Genomic DNA, 24,213 nt, shown 5'->3' with positions numbered 1-24,213 from the left:
CCACCATGAGCAGTAATATTTGTTGAACAAAGGTGGTGTGTAGTGTGTCCTAGAGTAGTTGTAGAGTTCGTTATGATCTTTTCTTGATTTATTAGTACTTCCTAGGACAACCCTTTCTGATACCATTGTTATTTAAAGCCCCCTAACCTACCTAAGGAAGAGTTTTAATAATTTTTTTAACTGATAAAACACGAGAGAGATTAAAAAAGTAAAAAAATTAGACTGTATTTATCGTTGAGAAGCCTCGGCACAAAAAGGGTGGAAAACCATGGCCTGCACCCTTGTTGAATTTAAACCAATTTCACCAACACAATTAGCCTTCAACAATGCTAGGTTATATCTCCTTCAAACCTAGGAAACAAAATCTAATTCCAATAATTTCATCAAACACCATCGGATGTTGTAAAAACTACTTCAAGTTTCCCTCAACATGAAGTATGAACTAAACTACAAAGAGAAAAACTGTGTCATGTGTATCTTATGTAAAAATCATGGTCATTAGCTGAATGTATGGGTTTATAATTGAAATTCTAGCGGGGGGATAAATCAAAAATTTTTGTGAGTTACTATTGAGTCTTCACTATCGACTTACCTACGAATCAATATACTTCACAATCTAGAATAGATTTAAATAAGTGGATAAGTAATAGCTACTTGAAATAAAAACATGAAGATTTATCCTAGTTCAGAACACTAATGTTGTTCCTACTTCCAGTCCCCTTGGGTTTCAAATTTTCCTTAGATCTTTCAAAGTGGAGGTTGATTACAATGATGATAAACAAGTTCAGAAGACTTTTTTTTCCAGATCTTGTGATGCAGCCTCAGTTTGTATTACAAAGTTGACTCGATCTTATTTTTTGTATAAATGGTGTAAACTAGGAAGTACAAAGCATTTTGAACCTAAGATTGAGACATTCTAATATTGTTTCTTGAAGTTATGTGAGTGCTTCGATCTTTGGTCTTTTCTTTTATAACCTTCAGCTGCTTCAACTTTTATTTTCATGAAGAAAGCCAAGAGATTTCTTCTCAATCAAGGTTTTGAATTGATTCCTTGATTAAGGAATGGCACCATGAAGTATGTCTGTATTAGATATGTCCACACATAGTGTAACTTTCACATCCATACATGTCCATATCAGATATGTCTATGTAGAGGGTGTGGTCTCTTTTCTTTTTACTCTTAGTCTTGATTGATTTGGTTTTCCATAATTATGGGAGGCCAGTACTCTCCATGATTGATATGTGGTTTTCTTTTCTTTTTCTCTTGTCTTGATTAATATGTTTGTCATAAGTTTTGGAAGCCATTAATCTCCATGATTCATATTCTTCCAATCTTGGATCCAGCTTTCTTTTGAGTATATGCTTGCTTACTTTTTGATTGATTCTATTTGATCCTTTGTATCTTTGGTGTATCTTGTAAGATATTTTTTTAAAAGTTTGTCATTATTAAAATATGTAGTAAGAATATATGGATAACAATTTCCCTCTATTTTATAATGACAAACAATAAACATTAGTTGACTTTCCTATTTTTGATGATGTGCTCCCCTGTCTTGCAAGTGCCTCCAATGTTCCTCTTATTCTTGAGCATCAGTTGACTCTCATCCTTTGATAGTTTGCTTTCTCCCCCTATATTGAAAGCATTTATTGTGTTCCTCTTTTCCTTGAGCATTAGTTGACTTTCATCCTTTGATAGTTGACTTGCTGACCCTGACTTTTAGACACCTCTGATGTTCCTACCTTTCTCTCTCTTTTGGGATAATCAAAATGAACAACACAATAGATAAATAAAAGGAAGCAGTAGACATATATCATATAAACAGTCTAATTGATTACAAGAGGATTAAACAAAATAAGAAACTATGGGAGATAGTGTGTAAAAATCATTTTACAACAGTAAAAAGGGACAGGTCCTCCTTTTGAATTAGAAGTCATCATACACCGTTTGGCCAAAAAATATGTTAAGGTGTTGTTCATGTTACGGCAAATTTGTCTTATGATTTTTAAATGTTTTTAAAGAAGGATGAGTACGAGTTCTGTACGGAAGCATTACTCCTTCCTCAATATCTTTGAAGTGATCCTTGAGTTCCTGCAACACAGTAATCATGGGGAAAGAAACAGACATGCTTATCTTAGGGAGTTCAGATTTTCCTCGGACAGAGTCCTTTTTGCACTATTTGTTATCTACCAAAACACATCATATGCTAGCAAACATCTTAGAGTCATAAGTAGCGGAGACTTCCATCAGGGCGTATGCAGAGTGGTCAATAGAGTAATATAAGATAATCTATTTAATCAGCAATCCATATAGTAGACTACAATAGTGTAATATGAGATAATATATTTAATCTGCAATCCACACGGTAGACTGGCGTCGGCATGAACATCGTTGCACTCACAATCATATATTCATGAATCCATGTAGCCCAATTTATCTTGTGCTTTTTCACCATGAAATATAGGACAAACACTACGCGACAAGTTATGTTGCTGAAGGATCCCTTCCTTGGAATCAATGTGGTGGTGATGATGTGGGCCATGATACGGAACATAAAACATAGATATAAAGGACAAAAATTAGAAGACATTATGTCAGGGTCTGACAGGATCTTTTTATCTTCTTCAAGTCTAATTTCAAATTCTTTGAGCTAGGAGTCATTCATAAAGAGGATTACACTAGAGCAGTTTGTATCAAATACTTTTTCAAATAGAAAATCATTTTGTATGATTTATGTGCTAAGGACAAGCATCTCAAGTTCATTGTTGTCGGGAGAGAGACAGAAATTAGCAGAAAATATTCGAATGGGATCCTTTTAAATTGAAAGTCCACATAGACAAAAAAACAATGACAAGTCCTGAAATTTAAAGAAATGACTGATATTGCAATGAGCTTTATTGAATTAACAGAGATTGACTACGTGACCAGGTACATTGGAAAGACTTTGGAAGGCTGTGAACTTTTCCTTTTAGGAATATGTCTATAATTTATGCATGTCCTTGGGAGGGAAGAAGTTTAGGAAGTTTTAATAAGATTTCTTGACTAAAGAGGTTGGGCTGGGGGCTGGAAATTTTTTGATGATAGTTGACTATTGAGAATCAAACAAAGATTCGTCAGAGGATTTGGAGATAATAACATGATTATCAGAGAGATGCTTTGGAAGGGATTTGAAAAGACTGACCATACAGCGAGTTCTGGTCATAGGAAAGGGGTTTAAATCGGGGCTTTAAAGGGGTGGGGGAGAAGATGAAGGGATGCATAGACGAAGGGGGTGAGTGAATAGAGGGGGAGATTAAATTGGTGAAGTGAACGACGTAATTGTTGGAAGTAAATAATGGCAGTAGAGGGACGTTAGGAAGATAAAAAGGTATTATGGTAGCAGAGGTGGTGTAAGAAGCGATGAAAGTAATGATGACACCCTTTTTTTGTAAACCAATTTTCAAAATTAAAAATAAGGCAGTAAAATAAATGTTCCAAAATAGGCAAAAAAAAATTCCCAAGATAAGACTCATAAGTCTTTAATACTACAATACCAAGTCTTTTTCTAAGGAAATAGAATCTCTCTTCTAACAGAGGTTCGGTAAAAATATCTGCCAGTCTATTTTCAGAATCAAAATATGTTAAATAAAAGTCACCATTTTTTACATGATCCCAAATAAAACGATGTTTAATATCAATGTGTTTAGCCCTAGAAATGCATAGTATATTTAGACAATCTCATAGCATTGGTGTTTTCACACATTATAGGCATAGATTCAAAGGAAAAATTAAAATCAAGTAGTTGATGTATAATCCATAAAATTTGAGTACCACATCTTCCAAGGACTATGTATTCGGCTTTAGTTGTTGATAGAGAAACTGAAGTTTTCTTCTTGTTGTGCCATGAAATCAGGGCATCACCAAGAATTTGACAAGTTTCATTAGTTCTTTTTATATCATTTTTATTACATGCAATGTCAAAATCTGAATATCCAATTAAATCAAAATGAGAACAGCAAGGGTACCATAGTCTAGTATCCTAAGTTCCACTCAGATATCAAATGATTCTTTTGACTGAAGTCAGATGGAATTCTTTGGGAGTCAATTTGAACCTTGTACACTTACATACACTGAACATAATGTCTGGTTGACTGGCAGTCAAGTAGAGAAGTGATTTAATCATTCCTCTGTATGTCTTTCATCATCGTCTTCTCTAGATGAGTCTGAATCAAGACTTGTGGATGGATTCATTGGAGTTCCATAGGATTTTCTTCTTTCCATGCCAAACTTATTATAATTTCCTTTGTGTATTTAGCCTCATTAACGAAAGTACCTTTGGTGGTTTGCCTCATTTGTAAACCCAAGAAGAACTTGAGTTCTCTCATTAGACTCATTTCAAATTCTTTTTTCATCATATTAGTAAAGTTCGCACACAAGGAGATGTTAGGAATACTAAAAAATAATATCGTCAATATAAGTTTGCACCATCACTAAATTTGAGTCATGTTTTTTTATGAATAGAGTTTTATCAGTCTTTTCTCTTTGAAGATTATTATCTAACCTGAAAGTAATCAACCTCTCATACCAAGACTTTTGATCTTGTGTGAGACCGTAGTGTGCTTTTAACAGTTTAAAATATGATTTGGATAATATGGACTTTCAAAATCGGGGGGTTGTTTTATGAAAACTTCCTCTTGAATAAATCCATTTAAAAAATAACTTTTGAAGTCCATTTAATATAACTTAAAGCACTTAAAGGCAACAAAAGCTAACAAATGTGGATTGACTCTCACTTTCCTATAGGAGAAAAAGTTTTTTCATAATCAATACCTTCTTGTTAGGAATAGGATTGAGCTACAAGTCTGACTTTGTTTGTGATAACTTTACCTTCATCATTAAGTTTGTTTAGATTGACCCATCTGGTTCTGATTACTGAGAAGTTCTTTGGTCTCTCAACTAGAGTCTAAGCTTGATTTCATTCAAATTGATCAAATTCTTCTTTGATGGTGTCTATCCAAGATTCATCTTTGAGGGCCTCATCAGTCTTCTGGGTTCAATTTAAGACACAAGGGCAACTGATGCTTATTTTCAAAGTGGCTCTTGTCTGAGTCCTATCATCTGGATTTATAATGATAAAATCATTTAGATAGCAAGAATTATGTTTCTATTCTCTTGGAACATTTGTTTTGATTGTTTCAACTATAAAAGTCAACTTCAGAAAGGGTATAGTCGACTCAACTTTTGACGGCTCTGGAGCTGTACGAGTATTAGCTTCAGATTGTAGATCATTGACCTGTTAACATCAATACTTAAACTCATAGGAGGGTGATTAGTTTCTTCAAATACAAGATGCATAGATTCTTCAACACATAACTTTCATTTATTATATGTCCTGTAAGCATGACTAGTGGGAGAGTACCCAAGAAAAATACATGCGTCATGTCATGGATCAAATTCTCCATAAGTTTTTCTTACCGTTATTATGGATAATGCATTTTCATCCAAAAGGATGAAAGTAGCTAATATTTGGCTTCTTCTCTCACCACGGGTCATAAGGTATCTTCTTTAGAATAGGTCTAATGAGGAATGTGTTGATGAGGTAACAGGTTGTACTTACTGCCTCTCCTCAAACATAATCTGGAAGGTTGTGTTCTAGCAGCATGGTTCATTCAGTCTCCTGAAGGGATCGATTTTTCGGTTTACACCACACCATCTTGTTGAGGATACAGAGGCAATGAGAAATTCTAAGAGTACCCGTTCATAGCACAGTATTCCTTGAAAGATTTATTTTTAAATTCTCCTCTATGATAACAATGAACATAGGTGATGAAGTGTTCAACTTTTCTTTGTACTTTTCAACAAAAGATCTCAAAATTCATGAAATCCTCATGTTTATGAGCAAGAAACATTACCTTGGTAAAACAGAAATAGTCACTAAGAAAAAAATATATTTCCCACCAATACTTGCGGTCTTGGTGGGGACAAACACATCCAAGTGGTAATTTGAAGGGATTTTGTACTTGAGACAATGTCTTTGAATTTGAATGATGTCCGAATCTGTTTACTCAATTGCCAGGCATCACATATGTGATCTTTCTCAAACTTGAGTTTTGACAGACCTTTCACCAATTCCAGTCTGGAGAGTTTCTCAATTATGTGCATGCTGGTGTAACGCCCTGAAATCAGGTCCCGAGAAGTCACATGGTGCTTAGGATCATAAGTGACCCCAAGCTAACCCTTCTACAGGCATAACTCATAAGCAACTGAACAAAAAGTATAAATCTATACAAATCTGCAGAAAATAACTCTTTTCTAAATCTAATTAATACAAAACTAAATTTACATGATTAAAATTATGCCTTTACAATCAAAACTGAAATGGAATACATCAACTTCTACTGACTGTCTATGAAGCCTCTACTATTACTGACTGTAGGTAGGTGGGTCATGACTCCCGACTATCCCAACTCAATACGACTGAATAAAGAAAATACAACACTATTAGCTCTGAATAACTGACCCAAGCCCTTGATAAAAAGGACACATCACCTGCTGACTGGATACCACAAACTGATTGGATCTGAAGGTGCATACTATACCTTCTACCTACATTCCGAGAAAATATATCCCACATATTAATATGTGGGTCAGTACCATGGAAACGTACCACACATATGGGGGTGAAATGCATATATAAAATAATATCTTAATATCATCACAGTTTATAAAATTATGCATGCTGATATAAATGACTCACTTAGCTCGAATTAAATCATTGAAATCATGGATGAACAATACATGTAAAGTAAAACAAGAGAGTCATTACGATAAGTTCTAAATTCACTCTCATCTCGTTTTCAAATCATCAAAGCAATCAAATCTCATAACAATTCTCTTTAGAATATATCCTTTCAATTTTTCAAAAACAACAACTTTCTCAAACTCAATCTTTCAAGAGAATATATTTTCATCTTAGATAGAAGAGTACACACACACACACATTGGGAGTCTCTCATAACCGACATAAACCATGTGAGCTACATGGAGTCTAACGTTCTACCCACATTGGAGAGTGTCTCCCTATTCCTTGCCATCGGAGTAGGACCTTAAATTATCATTCCAAACACTAGTGATCACAATATAAATCAGCCTCAAGATCACATCTTACAGGGGCACGTAGTTCTAGGGAAGTACCAAAATAGCTATACCTCCCGCTCGGTGCTAAAGACTACTCCCGGACTTAGCTCAGATCTTTTTAAAAGAAAATTCACTAATAAACAGTTCAACAATTTACAACAGGAGCCATCTTGCTACCCTTTTCATAATAATCAATAAAAATGGATTTCTTTTATTATCTCAGGTTCAAAAACACCCCTTTTTACGATCGAAAGGTCAAAACTTCTTCATCATCTCAAATCATTCAAACTCAAGGTGTTTATAACACATGATTTCACAAAAACAACAATATCAAATAGAGTTCAAAACTCATGTCTCAATATCATATTAAAACTTATCAAGATTCAAGCTTTACATCATAAACATATATAAATCCCTTTGAAATCTGGAAAATTCAGTTAGAAGGCATAAAATATCATCATTCTCATATAATTCTTCTTCTAAAATATCAAAAATATCATAATCTCGTGATAATCAATATAGGATATAAGTTCATGCTTCAAAATTATAGTAAAACATATGAAAACCATAACTTCGTAAAAGAAAGTATTTTTGGGCACAAGAACGAAAGAGTGTTCTTGTTGAGAAACCCAACATACCTTAAACTTGAAGCTTTGAATAACTTTTCAAATGACGTTGTGCTATTCACAAACTTTTGGTTGTCCCTCGTAGCCTTCGTAACAGGGATTCCGACTATGTAAAAATTATAGAACTCTCACGGTTGAATCTCTAGATATTGGGGTTTTTATGTTGAAACCCTAAAGGTTGTTCTTGGTGATTTTGAGAGAAAGTAATCTTATTTTGATGTTATGGGAGTTTAATCCCCTGTTATAGACATATATAGGGGTATTTTTGGCACTTGGAAGTGAGGTATGTGGCGCATAACCCATGGCAGACCTTAAGGTGTGCGTCGCGCACCTTATGGAAGACATTTAAGTGTGCCTCTCACTCCCAATTGCACACATTTGATTGGGCAGCACATTGCCCATCGCACACCCTTACTGCCTCTCACAAAAATGGGCATAACTCTTTGCTCGGATATCGGAATTTTGTGAAATTGGTATCGTTGGAAAGAAAATTCAATTATATAAAATTTGATAGGTCTTGAGATGAAAAATTCCATATATATGAAGAGATATTCACGTTTGAAGTTGATCCTTGTAGAATCGAATGTCAAACTTTGGATGAATCAATTGGTCTTAGCTCAACCTTGTTCTAGGTCATTAGTATAAACATTTTCCATCTCTAAACTACTCCATAGACTATGATAATGATCATACAACTTGTACTCATGTGAGAATCACTTGGATTAGAACTTAGACGCGCAGGAACGATAGTTAGAATTCTAGCATGAAAATACGGGGTATTACATTATCTCCCCGTTGAGAACATTTGTCCTCAAATGTGGATAATTAACCTGAAACACTGAGGAATATTTTTCTTCAAGCTATCATGTGTAACTAATAGAACTGAATCACTGGATCTTAAGAATAATGAGCTACTGAACTGGTCTGCAAGTGCATGAATCCTCAAGAAAAATAACTATATGGCTATGATTGAAACGAGAGTGTCAACTTATGAGTAACCATTACTTTGCACTGATCTGATCTCATAAGAAAGGATGAGAGGTTTATGACATGAAAACTCGAGGTATTACCACATCCCCCTCTTGGGATCGTTTTTCTCCGAATGATAATAATTTGATGAAAATACTAGGAAGAGACTGTGATACTACACAGGATACTTACGAACTAAATCATGACTTAATATCTGAAACTGAAACTGATGCATGAACTGAGCTGAATTCATAATTTAATTGGAAACAAACATATTGCCTCTTGGAATGTACATAAGTATAAGACTACAGATAGTAAGACTAGCTGGAAAATTAAGAATCTATAGGAGCTTATCTCCTTGCTTCCTAAACTAGATTATAGGCTATATGGTCTGGATCATACTTACTACCCATTCTCAAATAGAGTATTTCTTTAGCACTTTTCTACGAAATTATATTGACATTAGGGAGCAAAGAATTTTGGGCATGCTCTGAACAAGACATTTGACTAAGGAATTACAACATTGATATAACTTTATAGCATGGAATATAAGTATATAACTCATAAACTAGGATAGGATTGCTAGGGCGTAGGCAACGTAACTTCTTACTTTCAAGATTAGCATCACTTCTCAAATGCTCTCTCAACAATACTATTCCCCTTAAATACTATACTAATTTGATTCAACTTATAATTCTCATATTGGCACTGCGAAATCTTTCTACTAAGGTCTAAACTAAACTAAGTTCTCTCACCATGAACAAGCCTAACACTAAATCACAAGATACAACATGCCAAACCACAATACTAGTCTAAACTACAAGGTTCAATATTCTATATCTTCTTAGAGCTCACACCCTAAGCATAACATTCCTTACCACTTTAATGACTAATTTAAAACTCTTGATATGGATTCACTAGTGCATATTGCATTCATAATCTTACACCCAACATGATATTCAAGCCTATCATTAAAAATCACATATAACTTTAAGGAAAATACCCCTAAAGGAATACTTTGCATATTCTCTAAAACTTTATCAACAACAACTTTCTTGCACTATTCTTAAAAACATACACACAATTTCTAACTAACCATGACATGTATCAAAGACTTGGCCTCAATCTTACTTCACACTTTAGCCTTAGATAGAAAAGCATAAATAATCTTTCTTAATTAGGGTCATCAACTCTCTCACATCTAAACCATTGCTTATCCACTATCATCACCACTATCGTAACATAGGAAGAGGTCACCGAAGGGATAACACATATGAACCAGAAGCACGAAAACTACAATACATAACATTAACACTTATCTTTGTCCTGAGGAATAAAATATCAAAGGCATAGATTCATTAAAGAAATCTAAGTTGAGGACATGCATGATATAATGCAAACTCTACTAGTATCATGAGTTTTAAAACTGGTCATACTCTTAAACATGAGTTCATACTTATCATGAGCTATTCAACATAAGACTGGAGTTCATAGATTCATGAGAGATAACTCGAATCATAGATTGAAGCTGTTACATGCTTGCTAGAAGCTGAGAATGGGCTTGAGCATGCATGATGGGTATAAGCATAGGCATGTGGCATGGATTTATCACGCAAGTGATGGATTTGGTGTTGTAATGAATGAAATTCAATGAATACAATAGAGTAAGAGGGGATCACTATCTCATCATAACTCATTATTGACATGTACCTGATGATAGGCGAAATTACGCGCCTATATCAATATATTTTGCCCATATTTTAGCCTAGTTTCGAGAACTAATTATCTATTTCGTACACTTTTAGTCCTTTTTCCTGTAAATGAGCTAACAAATGTGATTAGGAAAGTTTCAGGTATAAATGATGCAAAATACAGCAATTTATGGCTTACTTGACGCAAAAGAAAGCTCACAAACGAGATGGAAAGGAGCTGGACGCATAAAGGACTAAATCTGCTGCATGGAAAATCTGTCCCGGGCTAAAACAGCATTTCTGAAGACTTTGGGACTTACAGACACAAAGCTGGATTTTTGCCATAATACATTAACCTAGTGCAATTAGGTTATGTGTTTCATCATTCTATTTGGATTATAATTTTGTAACCTTACCCTAGTACAATTGGGTCAAGGATTTCATTAGTATATTAGGATTTGGTTATTTATTTTATTAGTTTAGTAGGAGTAGGATAGGAGTATTATAAATACCCTATCATGTTAGAGATTTTAAAAAGGGGGGGAGACATTCTGACAATTCATTCATCTCCTTACAATTAAGACATCTTCCTACAACCCATTCTCAATTCTTCATTCTTCTACTCTTAAATTCCACAACAAGAGAATCGTTACTTGCTACGGAATCACTAAAACCACACGCCAAACACCTACTATTCACGCCATCCACCATGCAAAACGTGATATCCTTCGCATTCATGGGTAACTAAATCTCTTAGTTGGGGTTATGGAAGCCGAATGAGTTACTATCTATAGCTATGAGTTTGTGAGTTCAAGACAAGTATATTGCTTATATCATTATTCTCTTCATCTTAAATCTACATTCTTTGCGGTTCAAACACAAGAACACGCCATTCTAACATCTAACCTGTTCGAGAGAAAGGTTATTTGTCTAGAAAAGAAGACGCATAGACCAACGCCAGTCTAACATCTGACTTGTTCGAGAGAAAAGTTATTTGTCTGGAAAAGAGATAATGTCAAGGTAGTAGGACACCCTTTCCTATTAAAAAGCTAGTGCCGTACCTGGACTAACTTCTTGGAGAATTCGTACCGTTAGTCACGCTTTAAGCTCGAGAGAGTTAAAGTGAAATAGTCCTTGTTTAGGTCGAGAGACGCTTGGATTTACCATCGACTACAATTCTCTATAAGCAATTACATGTCAAGACTCTACACACTCATAGCCAATAGAGACGTATACCTCAGAAGGTGGACATAACCCCAACGCCTCAATTCTCATTGTTTACAACACACGTGACAATCTCTCTTTATTTTGCTATTTTCAGTTCTTACATTCTTGTTTTGGTTACATACTACAATCCCCCCTTTCCTACGAGACTTGCACTAAAAGTCTAGTAATTTCTCTTGCTTGTTGGCCAAGCTATTCTCTGTGGGATCGATACCCAACCCAGGTTGGGTTCTATATTTGCTAACGACCGCTTTACACTCCCACGAGAGCTGTAGATTGAGCGTTATCAGTACCACAATCTAATTCTCAAAGCTTGGTTTGGTTCTTCACTAACCATCTCCTCTTTAGGTCTTAGCTGGTATTCTAAGCATGATGGTCTACTTCATATCCACGAGATTAAGCCATAATTTCATCATTCTAATATCTACACATAAATGCTAAACTCACAAGAATAAACTAATTTCAAACTTACCAACTTTATTCTTGAACAACCCATCCATATGTCTTCCATAACTTTCTAGCTTCAATAATCATCATCAAAGACTTACACTCTCATTTGCAACCATACCTACATCTCCAATAACATAATCATAGCCTACCAAGATCATACTTCTATACTTATATTTTCCCCAAATCATGAGAGTAAAATCATACTCAAAAGGCTAAACATCTTCAATCATAATTCCTTAACCTAGCTATCAAGAATATCATAAATTATCTAACTAGCCTTTCTCCACCCAGAAAATCAACATTACTACTAACCACATAATATGCAATAATCCTCGAAAAATAATGCAGCCCCATAGAACCTTGGTCATACCTCCACCATACTTAATTACAAACACATGATCTTACACTCTTACATACACTATTCAGGCCTACTAGATCACCTCCATATAGCTAGCATCAGCAACCGAACCATCAACTATTCAAACTTAATGTTTAGAGCTAAACATGATTTATAACCCAATCTCACACACAATTCTTCCTTCAAAACTATATAACACAACATTAATAAAGACTAGTACACAATGACAATCAATCATAATCATATGGCTTATCTTATTCATAATCCATTAACACATCCTCTCTCTTTATATCATTACTATTTACCCATCTTCATGCCTAAATTACTTTCATAGCTCTATAAATTTCAACTAAATTTCCTCTTGCAATCTCAGGAAAACCTAAATTAACAATACTCAACCACTAAGTACTTCCATCAAAACCTATAGTTTTCTAGCACAATAAATACCATCAATAACTCTTTTGATACTTCAAGCAAACAACAATCCACCTAAACTAATAATCGCATTCTCTAACTTCACTAAACAAACAAACAAGGGTATATCACTTCATTACTAATTCAATTATAAGCAAAAATTCCGCCATACATATTCAATAAATCGCCCTTACCACCTTTCTTGTCACTACACTTCTAAACCCAAACTTCCAACCAACACAAGAACAACAAGATAAACAACAAGTTGCTAGTGAATCGAAATAGGCCTCACACAGCTTCACTAGACTTTGGTTTTGTGTTTTGATTAAGAAAATTATATGAATAACAAAGCAAATATGCTAGTGAATCGAAATAGGCCTCACACGGCTTCACTAGACTTTGATTTTTCACAAATATAATGATAACAAGATTACATAATACAAGAGATAGAAACTTGACAGTCAACATTCAACGATCTACGAATACACCATACTGTGTCTTAATTAAATAACTCATAAGAACGAGGGAAAAACTTAAATTTGAAGGACTTATAACACACTAGAAAGATCCTCTCAAGCCACTTTATGAAACTTCTAAAACTTCTACCAGCAAATATAAGAGCATTATATGGGGAGGAAATTGGAACTTGCCGAACATGTTACCTCAAGAACAATACATAGAGAATTATAGATTATCATTATGGATTCTAAGGAGAAATTTGAAGGCATATCTGACTCGGGCTTAGTGCACGATTTCTACAGGCCTTATAAAGCACTTTAGTTTTTGGAACTCAAAAGTACTTATAGGATACTTTTGTAGCTCTCTTATAATTCCATAACTATCTAAGGAGAATTAAGCTCAATTGTTTCTGATACCTTGGAAATAAGGCAGAGATGGCCTGACTAGAGTAAGATGAGAATCTGTATAAGTTTCTTGGAGAACTTTTCTATAGCACCATTTAAAACTCGAAAGAATGGAGACATTTCCTAAATGCCCTGTAGCCTCTCAAAGAAAAGTACTGACATCTCCGTACCGTTCCACAAGGCTTTACTAGACACGGCTTAACAGACACCCTAGGACACTTGAACTCTGTGCTCTAATACCAAGTTTGTAATGCCCCAAAATCGGGTCCCAAGAAGTCACACAATATTTAGGATCATAAGTGACCCCAAGCTAACCTTTCTACTGGCATAACTCATAAGCAACTGAACAAAAAGTATAAATCTATACAAATCAGAGAAAAAGAACTCTTTTCTGAATCTTATCAATATAAAACTAAATTTATAAGAATATAATTCTGCCTTTACAAATAAAACTAAAACGGAATACATCAACTTTTACTAACTGTCTATGAAGCCTCTATTAGTACTGACTATTGGTAGCCAGGTCATGACTCCCTACTATCAAAACTCAATACAACTGAATAAAGAAAATACAACACTATTAGTTCTGAATAACTAACCCAAGCCCTTGATCAAAAGGACTCATCACCTGCTAACTGGACACTACAAACTGACTAGATCTGAAGGTGCATACATACCTTGTACCTATATTCTGAGAAAATATAGCCCATTTACAAATATGTGGGTCAGTACCATGGAAATGTACCGAGCATATGGGGTTGAAATGCATACATAAAATAATATCTTAATATAATCACAGTTTATAAAATTATGCATGCTGATATAAATGACTCACTTAGCTTGAATTAAATCATTGAAATCATGGATGAACAATACATGTAAAGTAAAATAAGTGAGTCATTATGATAAGTTCTCAATTAACTCTCATCTCATTTTTAAATCAACAAAGCAATCAAATCTCATAACAATTCTCTTTAGAATATATCCTTTCAATCTTTCAAAAACAACAACTTTCTCAAACTCAGTCTTCCAAGCGAATATATTTTCATCTTAGATAGAAAAGTACACACACACACATTGGGAGTCTCTCATAACCGACATAAACCATGTGAGCTACATGGAGTCTAACGTTCTACCCACATTGGAGAGTGTCTCCCTATTCCTTGCCATCGGAGTAGGACCTTAAATTATCATTCCAAATACTAGTGATCACAATATAAATTAGCCTCAGGCTCACATCTTACAGGGGCACGTAGTTCTAGGGAAGTACCAAAATGGCTATACCTCCCGCTCGGTGCTAAAGACTACTCCCGGACTTAGCTCAGATCTTTTTAAAAGAAAATTCACTAATAAACAGTTCAACAATTCACAATAGGAGCCATCTTGCTACCCTTTTCATAATAATCAATAAAAGTGGATTTCTTTTATCATCTCGGGTTCAAAAACACCCCTTTTTACGATCGAAAGGTCAAAACTTCTTCATCATCTCAAATCATTCAAACTCATGGTGTTTATAACACATGATTTCTCAAAAACAAAAATCTCAAATAGAGTTTAAAACTCATTTCTCAATATCACATTAAAACTTATCAAGATTCAAGCTTTACATCATAAACATATATAAATCCCTTTATAATCTGGAAAATTCAGTTATAAGGAACAAAATATCATCATTCTCATATAATTCTGCTTCTAAAATATCAAAAATATCATAATCTCGTGATAATCAATATAGGATATAAGTTCATGCTTCAAAATCATAGTAAAACATATAAAATCCATAACTTCGTAAAAGAAAGTATTTTTGGGCCCAAGAATGAAAGAGTGTTCTTGTTGAAAAACCCCACATACATTAAACTTGAATCTATGAATGACTTTCCGTATGACGTAATGCTATTCATGAACTTTTGGGTGTCCCTTGTAGCCTTCGTAACGGGGATTCCGAATATGTAAAAATTATAGAATTCTCACGGTTGAATATCTAGTTATTGGGGTTCTTATGTTGAAACCCTAAAGGTTGTTCTTGGTGATTTTGAGAGAAAGTAAACTTATTTTGATGTTGTGGGAGTTTAAGGTGTTTTTGGAACTTGGAAGTGAGGTATGCGGCGCACAACCCATGACAGACATTAAGGTATGCGTCGCACATCTTATGGCAGACATTTAGGTTTGCCTCACACTCCCAATCACACATAGTATATTGGGCGGCGCTTTGCCCATCGTACACTCTGTACTGCCTCTCACAAAAATGGGCATACCTCTTTACTCGGGTATCAGATTTTTGCGAAATTGGTATCGTTGGAAAGAAAATTCAATTCTATACAATTTTATAGGCCTTGATTGAAATTTTTAATGTATATTAAAAGTTATTCACATTTGAAGTTGACCATTGTAGAATCGATCCTCCTTCTATTTTCTTTATAGAAAAACAAAAATTCTTTTCGATCATATGTCTGGAATATCATCTATCAATGACCCACATCCCCTTTTTATAGCTTTTGCGGTTTGTTCCTACCAAATAAAAGAATTAGTTTTGTTTTGGTACCTAAGAGGTCTTGGGTCCTTGGGGGTAAGAATTACTTTCTTTAGGCCTCCAAACCCATACCTTTAGACCCTTGTCTGCAGCTGTGTCATTTGTTCCTTTTCTGTCCATAGGTATATCTAGTTGTTCCTTGAAAAGAAAAAGTGGTTTTAGCCGATTCAAACGATCTTGATGAGGAACTAGAGATTGTTTTAAAAGAATTTGATCGTATGAAACTATGACTTGGTGATTTTCTAATGCTATTTAATTACATTTTTACATCATTAAGTTTTATTTGAAGTAAGTCAATTTTGATTTGACATGCTTTAAGTTCAACATGACAATTTCTTATTCTTCCCCAACTTTTTATTTCAACCGAGCTTCCCATGTTTTCTTTTCATAAGCCAATTTATTGTACTTGTCAATAATCTTTTGGAGCTTATCAGTAATCATATCTATAGTAGTTCCAAGGATGTTACAGTTATGATAGTTGTAGGGTCTTACCTCTCTTAATTAACCTTTTTCCATGAAGAACATGTTGGCTACTTTTGTTTCTTTATCAGTTCATCTTCAAAATTCCATAGTCCAAAGTTTTTTTATTTTCTACATGATCTTCTTCTTAAATCTGGACAATTTTGTTTAAAGAGGTCTGGTCTTCCACAGAGATAGCAGGGGTCATCATTTCTTATAGAATTATTATTTCTAACTCCTTGGGATCTTTATTGTCTCTGTTTCATGATATTCCTTACTCCTCAATTTATAATAGCCATTTCTTTGCTATTTGATTTTTCCAAAAAAGTTTCCTTTTCGGTTGGTATGGCATTGAAGGCTAATGATTTTGGTTTTTCTTCCTTGTTGTACCTATTGATATAATTTCATTCATATGTAATAAGATTACCTTGCAACTCTTCATATGTAATGTTGTGAAGGTCTTCGTTTTCCAAAATAGCCACCTTAGTTTTCCATACTTTAGGCTGGATCCTCACAAGCTTCTAGACTACAGGCTATGCATATAGATCATCCTTAATGATTTTAGCTCACATACAATTTTTCTAAATCTGGAAAACATTAATTCAACATTCTCATTTTCGTCCATTTTAATAGCTCATATTCATTGACTAGGGTATCAATCTTTGACTTTTAACTTTGGTGATTCCTTCATAAGTTACCTCCAATTTATCCCACATCTCTTTTACGGTATTATAGGATGATATCTTGTCATATTCTTCTCTGCTTACTGCACAAATAAGTAAACTTATAGCTCGTTGATTAGTTTTAATTACCATTTATTTCTCTTTGGTGACATCAAAGTTCTCGAGGTTTTCTATATCAGTATTGCATAATTTCTTGTCTTTGTTCTTGTCCTTCTTCTTTTTCTTGAGTCCTGAAATTGGCTTTGGTCCCTTCTTAATGAAAATCCATGCTTGGAAGTCATTTAATTGGATGAAGATTTTGAATCTGTTCTTCAAATAGGAGTAGTATTATCCATTAAAGTATGGTGGTCTTATGGAGGAGTGATCTTCTTGAAAGAGAGCATGGGAATTTGGTAGTTTGCCATTTGATCTTTGCTCACGTGCAGTTAAGAAACACTTTTGGTTTGACTTGCTCTGATACCAATTGAAATTCAAGAGGGCGGTGAATTGAAAATTTTTGTGAGTCGACTATTGAGTCTTCACAGTGGACTTACCTGCAAATTAATATACTTCACAAATGAGATTAGATTTAAATAAGCAAATAAGTAAATAATCATCTTGAAATAAAAACACAAAGATTTATCCTAGTTCAAAATACCAATGTGGTCCCTATTTCTAGTCCGCTTGGGTTTTAAAGTTTTCTTCGATCTTTGAAACCGGTGCTCGAGTACAATGGTGGTAAACAAGTTCTGAAAATTTATTTTATCTTTCAAATCTTGTGACACAGCCTCAGTTTGTATTATAAAGTTGATTCGATCTTATTCTTCGTATAACTATTGTAAACTAGGAAGTACAAAGCTTTGTAAGACTAAAATTGAGATACTCTAAGATTCTTCTTATGAGTGCTTCGGTCTTTGGTCTTTGCTTTTATAATCTTCAGTTGCTTCGGCTTCTATTTTTCATAAGGAAACCAAAGAGATTTCTTCTCAATCAAGGTTTTGAATTGATCTTTGATTAAGGAATGGAACCAGAAAGTAAGTCCATATCAGAAATGTGCAGCTTCTACAACCATACACGTTCATATCAGATATGACATTGTAGAGGGTGTGGTCTTCTTTCCTTTATCTTTTAGTCTTTATTGATTCGGTTAGCCCTAATTCTAGGAGGCCAATACTCTCTGTGATTGATATTGTGGTATTCTTTCCTTTTCTCTTGTCTTGATTGATTTTCTTTCCAAAAGTCTTGAAAGCCAATAATCTCCGTGATTGATATTCTTCCCATCTTGAAGCCGGCTTTTTCATGAGTAGATGCTTTCTTCCTTCCATGATAGATTCTATTTGATCATTTGTATCTTCGATGTATCCTCTAAGATATTTGTTTATTACTTTGTCCTTAATAAAATATATAATGAGAATATCAGGCTAACAATAGTGACTTATTTCAAATGGTTTTAGGCATTGATCCTTGACCTAGTCAACTTCTTCATTCACTTACAATTTGGTTAAAATAGATGATCCACCTATTTAACATCTTTTATGTTTTAGCCTAGTATTAATTTCATAAATAGGTGACACACCTACTTGTCCAAACTTTTCATCCATTATTCCTTTTGTCTAACATAGGATACATATACAAGTAGCTTAAAGAAAGTAAGATATTGAAATAAATAAATAAATTATCCACAGAGGAAGTCCAAACACGTAGCACATTTACACTAGTAGGTGAAGCACATAACTCAAGTAAGTATGTGATTTTGTTTTTCCCATATTCATTTGTCTTGACTAGTTTCATTCCCTCAAAATATATTTACTCTTTAGTGTTTTAAGATAATTAGACTTTGGGTCAATTTACTCATTTTCACATGTACAAATAAATTCACCAATGCTAGCTTTGTTGTACATATGGTGAAAGGTAAGGAGTATTACATTATCCCTACCATGGGAGCATTCATCCTCAAATGTAGACTTTAGCTTTGAACAGAACATAAAGAAATAACTATGAATCTGATTTACCTTATTAATCTTCTATATGTTCTAACCTATAGTTCGATATTTGGAAGTTATGAAATCACAGGCACAAGTGATAAACCTGAATATGTATATATAACACATGAATAAAAATAATTATGCATCGGTTCCACTGAAACTATATGATTTAGATGAATAAGACGTATTTTTAGACCTCATGGATTCCTCGAATTCCCAAGTGGCTTCTTCAACATTTTAATTGCATTACAGTACTTTAGTGGAGGCTACATATTTTGTTCTCAACTTTTTAATCTGTGTATCAAGAATACCTACTAGAAACTCTTCATACGAATGTTTTTGTGGTCTATATATCTGTTGTTGGGACAATAAGTGATGGGTATACTATACACTTATGCATCATAGACACATAGAATACTCGATGCATATTATCTAACTCTTGAGGTAGTTCCATAACATATGCCACTTTCCAACTCTTCGTATGATTCTATAAGGCCCGATATATCTTGAGCCTAGATTTTCCTTCTTTCCATATCACATGGCATTATTTACTGGCAAGACTTTTATGAACAACCATCTATGTGAAATTCTTGGTCTCTGCACCTCACATTTGAATAAGATTTCTTGCGACTCTGAGTGGTTTAGAATCGCTCCCGAATGAACATGAAGTTTTCAACTAATTGGTTGACCAAATCTGGCCCAAGTACCTGTAATTCACCTAGCTCAAACAAGCCAATTACATACATGCAACGTCTCCCATGTAAGGCTTCAAATAGCGTCATTTGGATGCTATAACTCTGATCATATGAAAATTTGAGAAGGGACAAATAATTATCCTAGTTTCCTTTGTAATCAAGAACACATGCTCAATATATCTTTAAGTGTATTTATAGTGCACTCAGCTATGTCAATTATTTGCAGATGAAAGGCTATGCTAAGATTGGCATGCGTACCCAAATCTTTTTTGGAAAAATTTCCTAAAGTTAGCTTTGATATGGGTACCTCTATCACAAATAATGGACATAGGAGTCCCATGTAGGAGAATAATTTCCTTCCCATATAACTTGGCATAATCCTCTGTTATAGATTTAATTAGTAAGAAATGGACCAATTTTGTTAATCGATCAACATCACCAAAATAGAATCATTCTTATGGAATGAAGGAGGCAAATGTAACAGAATCCACATTAATAGCCTCCAATTTTATGTTAGGATTTCTGTAGTCTATGCTAGGCCACCAGGGGTCTAATGGTCTTCTTACTTGTTGACAATTGTGGCACTGTGCCATATAATCTGAAGTATCTTTTATCATATTTCCCCACTGATAGATCTCTTTCAGATTGTGATATATTTTATAGAACTCTAAGTAGAGAATGCCATGAACAATATGCCTCAGCCATAATCTTCTCTCACAATCTGTCCATATAAAGAACACACAACCTGACTTGGCATCTTAAAGTCCCATCACCTGTAAGCTCAAATGTTGTTACTTTATATTGGCAAATACATTTTTTATACTGTTTTAATATTGGGATCATCATACTGTCTTTCCTTCATTGTTGTCACAAATGAGGAGTTTGCAATGCTTGAACCACTATTCCCCCATCTTCAGTGTCAACTAACCAGACACTGAACTTGATAGCTTATGAACATCTGTGACTATATGAAGCTTTGCTGCCTGCAAGTGTATGTTACACTTCCCATAGATTTTCAAAAAGAAAGCACAACGAATAAAATAATTGCCATTGTTTCTGCAGATTATGTTGTGCAGCAACAACATCCAAAGCTCTTAGGTGTTTTACTGGTTTGAATCGCCAAATAGCTATGGTAGTTACATCATTTATTAATTTTATCACTAATGAAAATCTTATCTGAGTTAATATATTTAATTACAAGCTAATATAGATTCTTTTGATATGTTGTAACGGATCAAAATATTAAAAAATATCTTTCTGTAGAGCAAAGTAACAACAAGCTCTTCTAAAATCCATTGCAGAATTTTCTCCCACAAAATAACATAAGAAACGCGTCAGAAGAATCTTTGCTTGTACCAAGAGAGATACTTGACTTATCTTATTTACCACACTAAATAATTACTTTAAAAAGGAATATATCACTACAAAATTCATACCTATGTTTTTTTTAAAACGGTTATTTGAAACATCTAACACACTACACAACGAATGCCCCTCCATCTGAAACGTCTCTTGATACATAGTTAGGTAAGGACTTTTTTTTAGCGCGGAGAGGTTTAACCTTGGAAGCAGCAGGAGAAACAATAGAAGCAACCATTGGGTAATAAAGATCCAACTGGTTATATGCATTTTTACCATGATTCTACTCATTCTCTCCGATGTGATTTTCTCGTTTCCCTATTAAAGAAGTAATCAATGCAAGTGTCTGCATCTGAGTCTCTATGATCTAAGAAAAAGTAGAAACTTGCAAAGCATTTGGCTTTTTATTGATATTATTTGTGTAAGTAGGTTTATAATAATTAATAACATTTTGATCAGAGCATATATGTTTGAATTTAAAAAATACAGCAGTAGCATATATGTTTGAATTTAAAAAATACAGGAGTAGCATATATTTTTAAATTTTGATTGAATTGGATTAATTATGAGAAGACCATTTAAAAACAAAGAATCTTTTAGAAAAATTAAAGAATCTTTAATTAGTAATTATTCAGAATATATAAGTCTAAATAAAACAAAAGAAAACCCACAAAGATTAATCTGCCTAATTACCTTAATATCTAGTATTAAAGCAAAATTAATAATCCATTTAAAATCTAGAAGAATGAGACACATACCACCTAATTATGATAAAATCAGATTTAGATATCCACCAAAATATTATAAATATGGTCTAAGTGAATAAAGTACAAAAATACAACGAATTAAAACAAATTATCTCTGAAAAACGTAAAGAATTAAAAATAAGAATAGAAAGACTACATTATAATATATTTGCCGGAGTTAGTAAAAACTCAATAAATGCACAAAAAGATGAAATATCAAAACTAGAATCACAAATAGATAGTTTAGAATATATATATATATATATATATATATATATATATCAACATGAACTATTTACAATAAAATGAACAAAGAAGAATTTATAATAGATGAAAAAATATATGAAAATCATGAAGGATTAAAAATAAAAATAGTATTTTCTAATCTAGGAAGAAGATATAAGAAAATAGGTGAACATTTATATTTAATGTTAGAAAAAGAAGAATTAAAATTATAAGATAAATTGACAGCTATGGTAAGAATAGAAAGAGAAAATGAAGAAATAAATAGGAAAAAAGGAAATAGAAAAAAATAAAACAACAAACTACAGAAGAAATACGAAAAATAGAAGAAACTAATAGTAGGATTGCTGAATTAGAAAAAGAACTACAAATGTTAAAAGATTTGTATGAAGAAAGACAAAAAGAAAAGGAAGAAAAATATAAAGAACAAAAATTACTAAACGAGATAAATCAATTTAAAGAAAAATTAGAAATAAACAATAAAGAAATAAAAAACAAGGAATTAGAAATAAAAATATAGATGTTGAAGAGACAGATAATTATGATTCAGAAGATAGTGAAACATAAACAGAAATATTAACAAATACAAAAAATTTAGAAATTAATGAAAAACGAGAAGTAATTAATGAAGAAAACTTAGAAAATACAAACACAGAAATAAAGACTCTTGATAAAAAAGAAGATGAAAATATAATACCTAGAACACCAGAAATAAGAAAACCTACATATTATAAGAATAAGTTTAAAAGATATAATCTAAAGAATAAATATGACAAATGGACACCAAAATAAATAGTTAATAAAAATTATAACTTTTTAGACTTAGATTGTGTAATAGATACAGAAAAAAACAATACAATTATGGATAGGATATATGACAAAACAATTATTAGATAATAATATAAACGTAACAGATGCACCAGAATATATAGAAAGAACACTAATAGGAACAGTGAAATTATGGTTTTCAAATTTAACTGAAAATAGCAAGATGGTATTAAGAACTAATAAACCTACAGAAGGAACTTCATCAACAACAACTAAACTAACACATAGAATTATTTAAAAAATATGAAACAGCTCTAAAAGATGAATTTGGTAGTATGGCAACAATAAAAGAAGAACAAAATGAAGAATAAGATACAAATAGGAATTTAATGTTAAAATTAGCAATATGTAATATGTATTATATAGATGAATATACTTGCGCATTTAAAGGAGAACATAATATAGAAGAAAGTAAAGAAATAAGAAAATTATATTTTAATAAATTACCCGAACCATTTAGTTCAAAAATAATAAAGAGTTGGGAAGAAGCAAAAATAGTAGATACTCTAGGAGCAAGATTAAAATTTTTACAACAATGGTATAGAAACTTATGTGAAAAATATAGGGAAGAATTAAAAATGGAAAAAACATTGTTAAGAAATTTAGCATATTGCAAAGATAAAATAGCACCCCAATTCGGATGTGAAGAAAGATATTATAAGAAAAGAAAAAGACATAAGAAATATAAGACATATAAAAAATCAAAATATCAATACAAGAAAGCAAGAAAAGATATTATGTAAAAAATTATAAATACAAAAGACCATATAAAAAAAAAAGAAATCTATAAAAGAATGTACTTGTTATAATTGTGGAAAATTAGGACATTTAGCTAGAGATTGTAAATTACCTAAAAATTCAAAAAATAAACAAATATCAGAAATAAAAATAGAAAATACATAATATATGTAGATAGATTATATAGATTATGAATTACAAAGTGAGGATAGTATATATGAACTTTCAGAAAATGAAACAGATAATGAAATAAATAGTG

Source organism: Capsicum annuum, chromosome 6, assembly GCF_002878395.1.
Source record: "Capsicum annuum cultivar UCD-10X-F1 chromosome 6, UCD10Xv1.1, whole genome shotgun sequence".
NCBI lineage: Eukaryota > Viridiplantae > Streptophyta > Magnoliopsida > Solanales > Solanaceae > Capsicum > Capsicum annuum.
Note: the sequence above shows the minus strand (reverse complement) of the source record.